The following is an 8,441-nucleotide window of genomic DNA, read 5'->3' on the forward strand; positions in this document are numbered from 1 at the left end:
AGAAGAAGAAGAAGGATGAGAAGAAGGAGAATTCCAAGCCGGCAAAAAGTGTATCTGCAGAGCTCCGCTATTTCTTAGCGGAGCTCTGCAGATACACTTTTTGCCGGCTTGGAATTCTTCTTATTTTCATCCTACTTCTTCTTCTTCTTCTTCATCCTCATCCTCATCCTCTTCTTCTTCTTCTGAGGATGAGGATGAAGAAGAAGAAGAAGAAGAAGAAGTAGGATGAAAATAAGAAGAATTCCAAGCCGGCAAAAAGTGTATCTGCAGAGCTCCTCTAAGTGTATCTGCAGAATAGAGGAGCTCTGCAGATACACTTTTTGCCGGCTTGGAATTCTTCTTATTTTCATCCTACTTCTTCTTCTTCTTCTTCTTCCTCTTCATCCTCATCCTCATCCTCTTCTTCTTCTTCTGAGGATGAGGATGAAGAAGAAGAAGAAGAAGAAGAAGAAGTAGGATGAAAATAAGAATAATTCCAAGCCGGCAAAAAGTGTATCTGCAGAGCTCCTCTATTCTGCAGATACACTTAGAGGAGCTCTGCAGATACACTTTTTGCCGGCTTGGAATTATTCTTATTTTCATCCTACTTCTTCTTCTTCTTCTTCATCCTCATCCTCTTCTTCTTCTTCTGAGGATGAGGATGAGGATGAAGAAGAAGAAGAAGAAGAAGAAGTAGGATGAAAATAAGAATTCCAAACTGGCAAAAAGTGTATCTGCAGAGTTCCTCTATTTCTGACAGTTCTCTGACAGCTCCTTCACATGTACAGCGGTTGAAACATCTGTTTCCGAATAAAAACATCTGTATCCTAAATGGAAACAAATAGATACAATGTTTCAACCGCTGTACATGTGAAGGAACTGTCAGAGAAATGTCAGAAATAGCGGAGCTCTCTGCAGGGACACTTTTGCCGGCTGATCGGGAAAAATCCGATTCGCGCACCCGAAGTAGGCAAATATTCGGATTCGACGCGAATCGAATTTTCCCTGAAATTCGTATCGAATTCCACTTCGCCTGGTTCGATTCGCTCATCTCTACCCATAACCAATAAATGCAAACTCACTGCAGCTATGCAAGAAAACTTAAATACATACCTATTATTCATGGTGTGGTTGAAAAAAAAAACAAAAAAAACACAATGCAATATAAAAAGAAGAAAACATTTAGAGCTTTAATAGCTTATAAATCAAACCTCTAAAACCCCCTTATGTTATTTATTTATTACAGGTATGTATCAATTTACGCAGAGCTTTACATATATATTGTACATCACATCAGTCCCTAACCCTCAAGGGGTGTGCAATATAAGGTCCCTAACTCACATTCATACATACACATACTAGGGACAATCTAGACAGGAGCCAAGTAACTTACCAGCATGTCTTTGGAGATATATTATATTTCTCTAGTTTATAGCCTAAGTATCATATGATATCTGCACTTTAAACAAAGAAGTAAAATAGAGAATTCATATTTGTAGTTATGAATCTACTCGGTTGAAGACCCTTAAAAAAATATAAAAGACAAATAATCTATATAATAACAATATGCACGCTGCTCACGGGGGATGCACCGCGGAGCCCCACTGAGATTAGTTCCGTATTTGTAATTAAATCACATAAAAAGGAAATACAAAGAAAGCAAAAAAAGAAGGAAAAGAAGAGAAAGGAAGGGAAAAACACACACATAAAAAAAAATCATTTTTAAAATATTCTTAGTGTGACTGATCGCTTAGTGAAGGAATATATGCCGTGCTAAACAGTGAAAAAAAATATGTTAAAGAAGCACTCTGATCTCATTTTGCTACAATGGGGTGTCTACCAATAAGTGGTGACATATTTCAGTAGTAGAGAGATTGTATCCTCTGTCTATCCCCGGTCTATATCAGAGTAGGAATTTCCTGCTGCAAATACGGGCCGACTGATCACCCAGCAAAGAGAATACGGCCGAATCCTCAGACACCTAGTGAGTATATAATAGAAATGTGACATCTTCTACCTGCACAGCAATAGGTAGGATAGAGATCTTCCTACAAGTCAGACACACAGACAAGGCTGTATTTATAGTCTGCTCCGAGCCTAAAACCATTACATCAGCCTCTACTGAACATGTAATAATCTGCTCATGGCTAAGAACATGAAACAAAGTGAAATCGTCCGGGACAAAACTATTACATCACATTCATCTGTAGTTACAACTTCACTAAACTCTAATCTCCTGGTACATAACTAACTGAAACTGAGGAACTTTTCTTTATACTTTTTTTAAACTTGTATCTTGCTACATGTTGTGAGTTTTGTGTAAAGGTTCATGAGTCTAAGCCCCTGGCAGGGGCGGACTGACCATTTGGAAACTCAGGCACTGCCCGAGGGCCCGGGGTCAGTAGGGGGCCCCATGAGATGCCCCTGGTACCTTTTTCATAGGCTTTTTTGAGTTTGGGCAAGGGCACAGGGGCCCCATGATCCCCTATTGCCCGGGGGCCCCATGAGTTGTCAGTCCCCCCCCGGTCACATCAAGCCCGACTTTAAAATCAGTGAAGTCGCACAATTTCAATGTCAGGGGACCAGCCGATTTCAGGTGCGATTTTTAAGACATCTGAAACAAATGTCTATGCAAATCGCAGGAAAAGTAGTGCATGTTCTACTTTAGAAATCGGTGCGGCTCTGACCAAGTCAGAACCGCACTGATTTGACCGCTGTAATTGTGGACAAAAGGATGCAACTTGGCATGTGATTTGCAAGTCTCCTGGCATGCAAATCACATGCCAAATCACACCCGATGCGATCGGGGGCTAAGTGTCCGGCCATATCCGTGTGATTTCAGGTGTGATTTGGGAAATGAAACTGCATCTAATGAATGTGAATGTCGGTGTCTTAAGATGTGCAATTTGCTGCAGCACCATTTCTAAAGTAGTTCTTGCATGACTTTTCCTGCAGTTTTGTTGCAATTTCACACACATAAAATATATAAATTGCAAGAAATCATTGAAAATCTTCACAAGTAGCAATTAAGTCTTCAGAAATTGCACCAGAAATCGCGCTGAAATTGCACACACATAAAATATATAAATTGCAAGAAATTGTTGAAAATCTTCACAAGTAGCAATAAATTCTTCAGAAATCGCACCAGAAATCGTGCTGAAATTGCACACAAATCGCAGTGGTGTGACCAATGACTAAAACTGATTTTTTTTGGTAAATGCAGGACATTTAGACCTTGTACACACTGCCTTAGCTTGTATTGCAGCAATAGGAAGAAGGGTCAGCCGCACCCCGGAGGAGAGATGACTATAGTGTGTATTTATTAATCCATAGGACACACAATACACCAGGACAGGAATACAGGACCACCATCTTGTGCTTACTCATAAAAGTCGTTGTGATTAAGCACAAGATCGTGTGAAACGCGTTAACAGGTCCTGTATTCATCTGTATTCATCTCTCCTCCGGTGTGCGGCTGACCCTTCTTCCTATTGCATGGTGTGTGGTGGTGAGCCGGAGCCGGCACCTGTTGTGGATTGATCTGCATTGTTTCCCTGAGCGGTATACCTTTGTTCTTTGTATTGCAGCAGTTTGTAGGACAAGATGATGCAACAGGTTTGTAACACTTTTAGAAAGCTCAACGCAGTTTTGCCAGCTCTATGCAGCTCCAGTTAGGGGAACTGAAACACAAATTTTGGATGATCACTTTAGGCAAGCTGCTAGCAGGCTTGATTATTCATCAGCACTACTTGAAGCTTGTTAAAGGATAAGTTCTCTTTTTAACAAAAAATAATAATTGCACATTTTTTTGCATGTAAAATAATGAGCATTTTTTATTTTTTTTTGCAGGAACCTGTAAAGCTTATCGCTGGTGCTATGCAGGTCTCCTGCAGACCTGTCAGTATATCTGCTTGCCTGTACGGGATGTAGGGGATGTAGCAGATATACAGAGAGGAAGAATCAATGACCTACCATGGAGCTCCACAGCAACGTGGTAGTTCATTGAGAACTACAAACCGACAGCCACTGAGGGCGTCAGGACTTGTAGTTCATTCATTCATGGAGCTCTGTGAATGAATGACGTGGCCATGTGGGTGATGCCCCGCACGGCTGCACTGATTTCAGAATCTGACAGTATGGAGAACTTCTCACTACGTCTGTCACAGGGTGGGGGGGGGATCTGGCAATGGCTGCAGTATTGGGAATATGTTACAGGCTCCGCCCTAAAAACAGGTGGAATATATAACATGTTCCCAAAGGTGAACTTATCCTTTAAAAGCCAGCTAACTGCTTGTTTAACTATTTGCCCTCCGAAAGGTTCTGCCACCTTCATGACCAGGACATTTTTTACTATTAAACTATTAAGCTATTAAACACTGCACTGCTTTAAATGGCAATTGCTCAGTCATGCAACAGCGTACACAAATGACATTTCTATATAAATGAAAAATGACCAAAAAATTTGCAGAAAAAAACATTTATTTTCTACTTTCTGTCATAAAACATATCCAATAAAATCAAATTGTACAGAAATTTAAGCTAAAATGTATTCTGCTACATGACTTTGGTAAAAAAGAAAATAAATCCCAATAAGTGTATAATTGGTTTGTGCAAAAGTTATAGCATCTACAAACTATGGTACAGTACACATAATAGGGAAATGGGGAGCTGAGACGGGGTCTCCACACCTCTCCAGAAGGGGCTGTGCTCCATGGGCCCCCCACCCAAAGTCAGTCCCATCACAGTAACATTGTATTGCTTTGGTCACAGTGTGCTAAAAAATAAAATAGTAAAAAAAAATAGAAAAATGTAAAAAAAAAATACAAATTCAATTATTATTATTATTATTTCCCCACAGAAATGTCGCAGAATGAATACATTTTGACCTAAATCTATACTTTCCGGGGTGAAGGGACTTCTTTTATTGTTAGTTCTCAGAGTAATTTGGAGCGTAGAAACTTTCTGGACACCGATTTATATTTATACAATCTGATCACGTGATACAGGTGGGCTGTGATTGGCCCTGTCTGTACCATGTGACTGCTTTGACCAATCACAGCTAACAACATAATTGTACACAATGGATGACATGACAGGAAGCCGTCCATTGTATACGACTGACATGTGATCTCCTGTGATTGGTCACAGTGGTCACATGACACTGGAAACGGTCCGGTGTAGTGATCTGTCATTGGCTGTGTCCCGTGGACAGTGACAGATCGTGTTTCTGCGCGGCCCCGCGAGCGGCTCGTTTTGACATGACATCATATGACGCCCAATCACAACGCAGAGTGTCCCTCCCGGCCGTCAGTCTGCTATAGGCCGGGCAGGAAGGTGTTAATATCATGAATGTCAATGAATAGGAATTTATTTCCATCTCTGTATAATATTCTGCTTGCAAGAAAAACGCATCCCTTTATATTCAATGTACGTCTTCACACGGGTCCGTTGGTCTTCCCTTGCGGTGTTATAAATCCTGCTTGACGCATTTTTGGTGCATATTTGGTAAGTTAAAAAAAAAGAAAATGCACCAAAAACGCACCTCCCCATTGAGGCCGGGTCCACAGCAATGCGTATTTCAGGGCTTTTTGCAGAAACGCACTACAGTCCATTTAACATGGTTTCCTATGGAACACGTTCACATCTGTGCTTCCTTGTGCTGCTGCGTTTTTGGAAAGGGTCGGCGACTTTTGTAAACGCAAAACATTGCATTGTTGGTTCAATAGACTTCAATGGAGATGCTGCAGAAAACACATGTAGCGCGTTTTTGCTGCGTTTTTTCATGCATTTGACATGTTATTGATGTGTTTTGCATTTTTAATGTGCCCAGCAACAAGTTGTCCAAAAACAAAAAAAATGAAAAAAAATCGCAAAACGCAGAAAAACAACAAAAACTCAAAACGCACTGCAAAACTGACAAAACGCAGACGGCATAGGTGTGAACCAGGCCTGAAATGTATTGAAATGCAGCAAAAACGCATAAAAAAGCATCAAAAACACAAGAGCATTGTTGCATTTTTCATGCGTTTGTCATTGATGCATTTTGCATTTTTATTGTTCCCAGTAACATATCCAAAAATCAAAAAATCACAAAACGCATAAAAAAATCAAAAACGCATGTGCATTGTTGCATTTTTCATGCATTTGATGTTATTGATGCATTTTGCATTTTTAATGTGCCCAGTAACAAGTTGTCCAAAAACAAAAAAAATTAAAAAAAATTAGCAAAACGCATAAAAAAAGCAACAAAAACTCAAAACGCACTGCAAAACTTACAAAATGCAGATGACATAGGTGTGAACCAGGCCTGAAATGTATTGAAAACGCAGCAAAAATGCATAAAAAAAGCATAAAAAACACATGTGCATTGTTGCATTTTTCATGCGTTTGACATGTTATTGGTGCGTTTTGCATTTATAATGTGCCCAGCAACAAGTTGTCAAAAACAAAAAAAAGAAAAGAAAATCGCAAAACGCATAAACAAAACAGCAAAAACGCAAAACGCACTGCAACACTGACAAAACACAGACGGCATAGGTGTGAACCAGGTCTGAATAGCATTGAAAACGCAGCAAAAAACACATATAAAACACACGTGTTGCTTCTTTGATGCGTTTTGCATTTATAATGTGCTCGGCAACAAGTTGTCCAAACAAAAAAACATGAAAAAGAAATCACAAATGCATAAAAAAAGCATCAAAAACGCATGTGCATTGTTGCGTTTCTCCTGAGTTTGTCATGTTATTGATGCATTTTGCATTTTTATTGTACCCAGTATCATGTCCAAAAACCAAAAAAATCAGAAAACGCATAAAAAAAATCAAAAACGCATGCGTTTGACATGTTATTGATGTGTTTTGCATTTATAATGTGCCCGGCAACAAGTTGTCAAAAAAAAAGAAAAAGAAAAAAAATTTGCAAAAACGCATAAAAAACGCAGCAAAAACGCATATAAAACGCATGTGTTGCTTCTTTGATGCGTTTTGCATTTATAATGTGCCTGGCAACAAGTTGTCAAAAACAAAACATTTTTTTTAAAAATCACATAAAAAAAAGCAACAAAAATGCAAAACTGACAAAACGCATGCGTTTGACATGTTATTGGTGTGTTTTGCATTTATAATGTGCCCGGCAACAAGTTGTGCAAAAATAAAAAAATGAAAAAAAATTTGCAAAACGCATAAAAAAACAAAACAAAAACTCAAAACGCACTGCAACACTGACAAAACGCAGACGGCATAGGTGTGAACCAGGCCTGAAATGCATTGAAAACGCAGCAAAAACGCATATAAAATGCATAAAAACAGATGTGCATTGTTGCGTTTTTCATGCGTTTGTCATGTTATTGGTGCATTTTGCATTTTTACTGTACCCACTAACATATCCAAAAACAAAAAAAATTGCAAAACGCATAAAAAAAATCAAAAACGCATGTGCATTGTTGCATTTTTCATGCGTTTGACATGTTATTGGTGTGTATAATGTGCCCAGTAACAAGTCGTCCAAAAACCATAAAAATGAAAAAAAAAAAAGCAAAAATGCATAAAAAAAGCAACAAAAACTCAAAACGCACTGCAACACTGACAAAACGCAGACGGCATAGGTGTGAACCAGGCCTGAAATGCATTGAAAACGCAGCAAAAATGTATCAATAATGCACATGCGTTGTGGTTTTGATCCTTTTTTTTTTGAGTCACAACCTATGAAAAACGCACACCTTAGGCCCGGTTCACACTAGTGCTGGGCCTGCGTCCTGCGTTTGCGTTCATTGGAATGGGCTGCTGTGCCCGTGGGTCACGCCAGGAAATGGTGCAGGAACCTTTACAGAAACGCATCTGCATGAACCCCCCCCCCCCCCATGCGTCTTCCATGCTGTTCCTGCGTCTTCGCTGAGGGAATATTGTAATTGTCGTTCCTGGAAGCTGCTGTGCCGGCGGGGGAGGGGAGTCTGGAGGATTTCTGCGTTTCTATCATTATATACATGTCAACACAACCAATAACAGTCAGGAGCCGGGGGGACCGAGCATTGGGAACTAGGGCACTGCTGAGGGCCCGGGGTCAGTAGGGGGCCCCATGAGTTGTCAGTCTGCCCCTGCAGGGGCCCATGATCCCCTATTGCCCGGGGGCCCTATGAGTTGTCAGTCCGCCCCTGCAGGGGCCCCATGAGTGGTCAGTCCACCCATGCAGGGGCCCCATGAGTGGTCAGTCCGCCCCTGCAGGGGCCCCATGAGTTGTCAGTCTGCCCCTGCAGGGGCCCCATGAGTTGTCAGTCTGCCCCTGCAGGGGCCCCATGAGTGGTCAGTCCGCCCCTGCAGGGGCCCCATGAGTTGTCAGTCTGCCCCTGCAGGGGCCCCATGAGTGGTCAGTCTGCCCCTGCAGGGGCACCATGATCCCCTATTGCCCGGGGGCCCCATGAGTGGTCAGTCTGCCCCTGCAGGGGCCCCATGATCCCCTATTGCTTG

This window comes from Staurois parvus, unplaced genomic scaffold (genome assembly GCF_062004578.1).
Source record: "Staurois parvus isolate SC_StPar_1 unplaced genomic scaffold, SC_StPar_1.0 ptg001882l, whole genome shotgun sequence".
NCBI lineage: Eukaryota > Metazoa > Chordata > Amphibia > Anura > Ranidae > Staurois > Staurois parvus.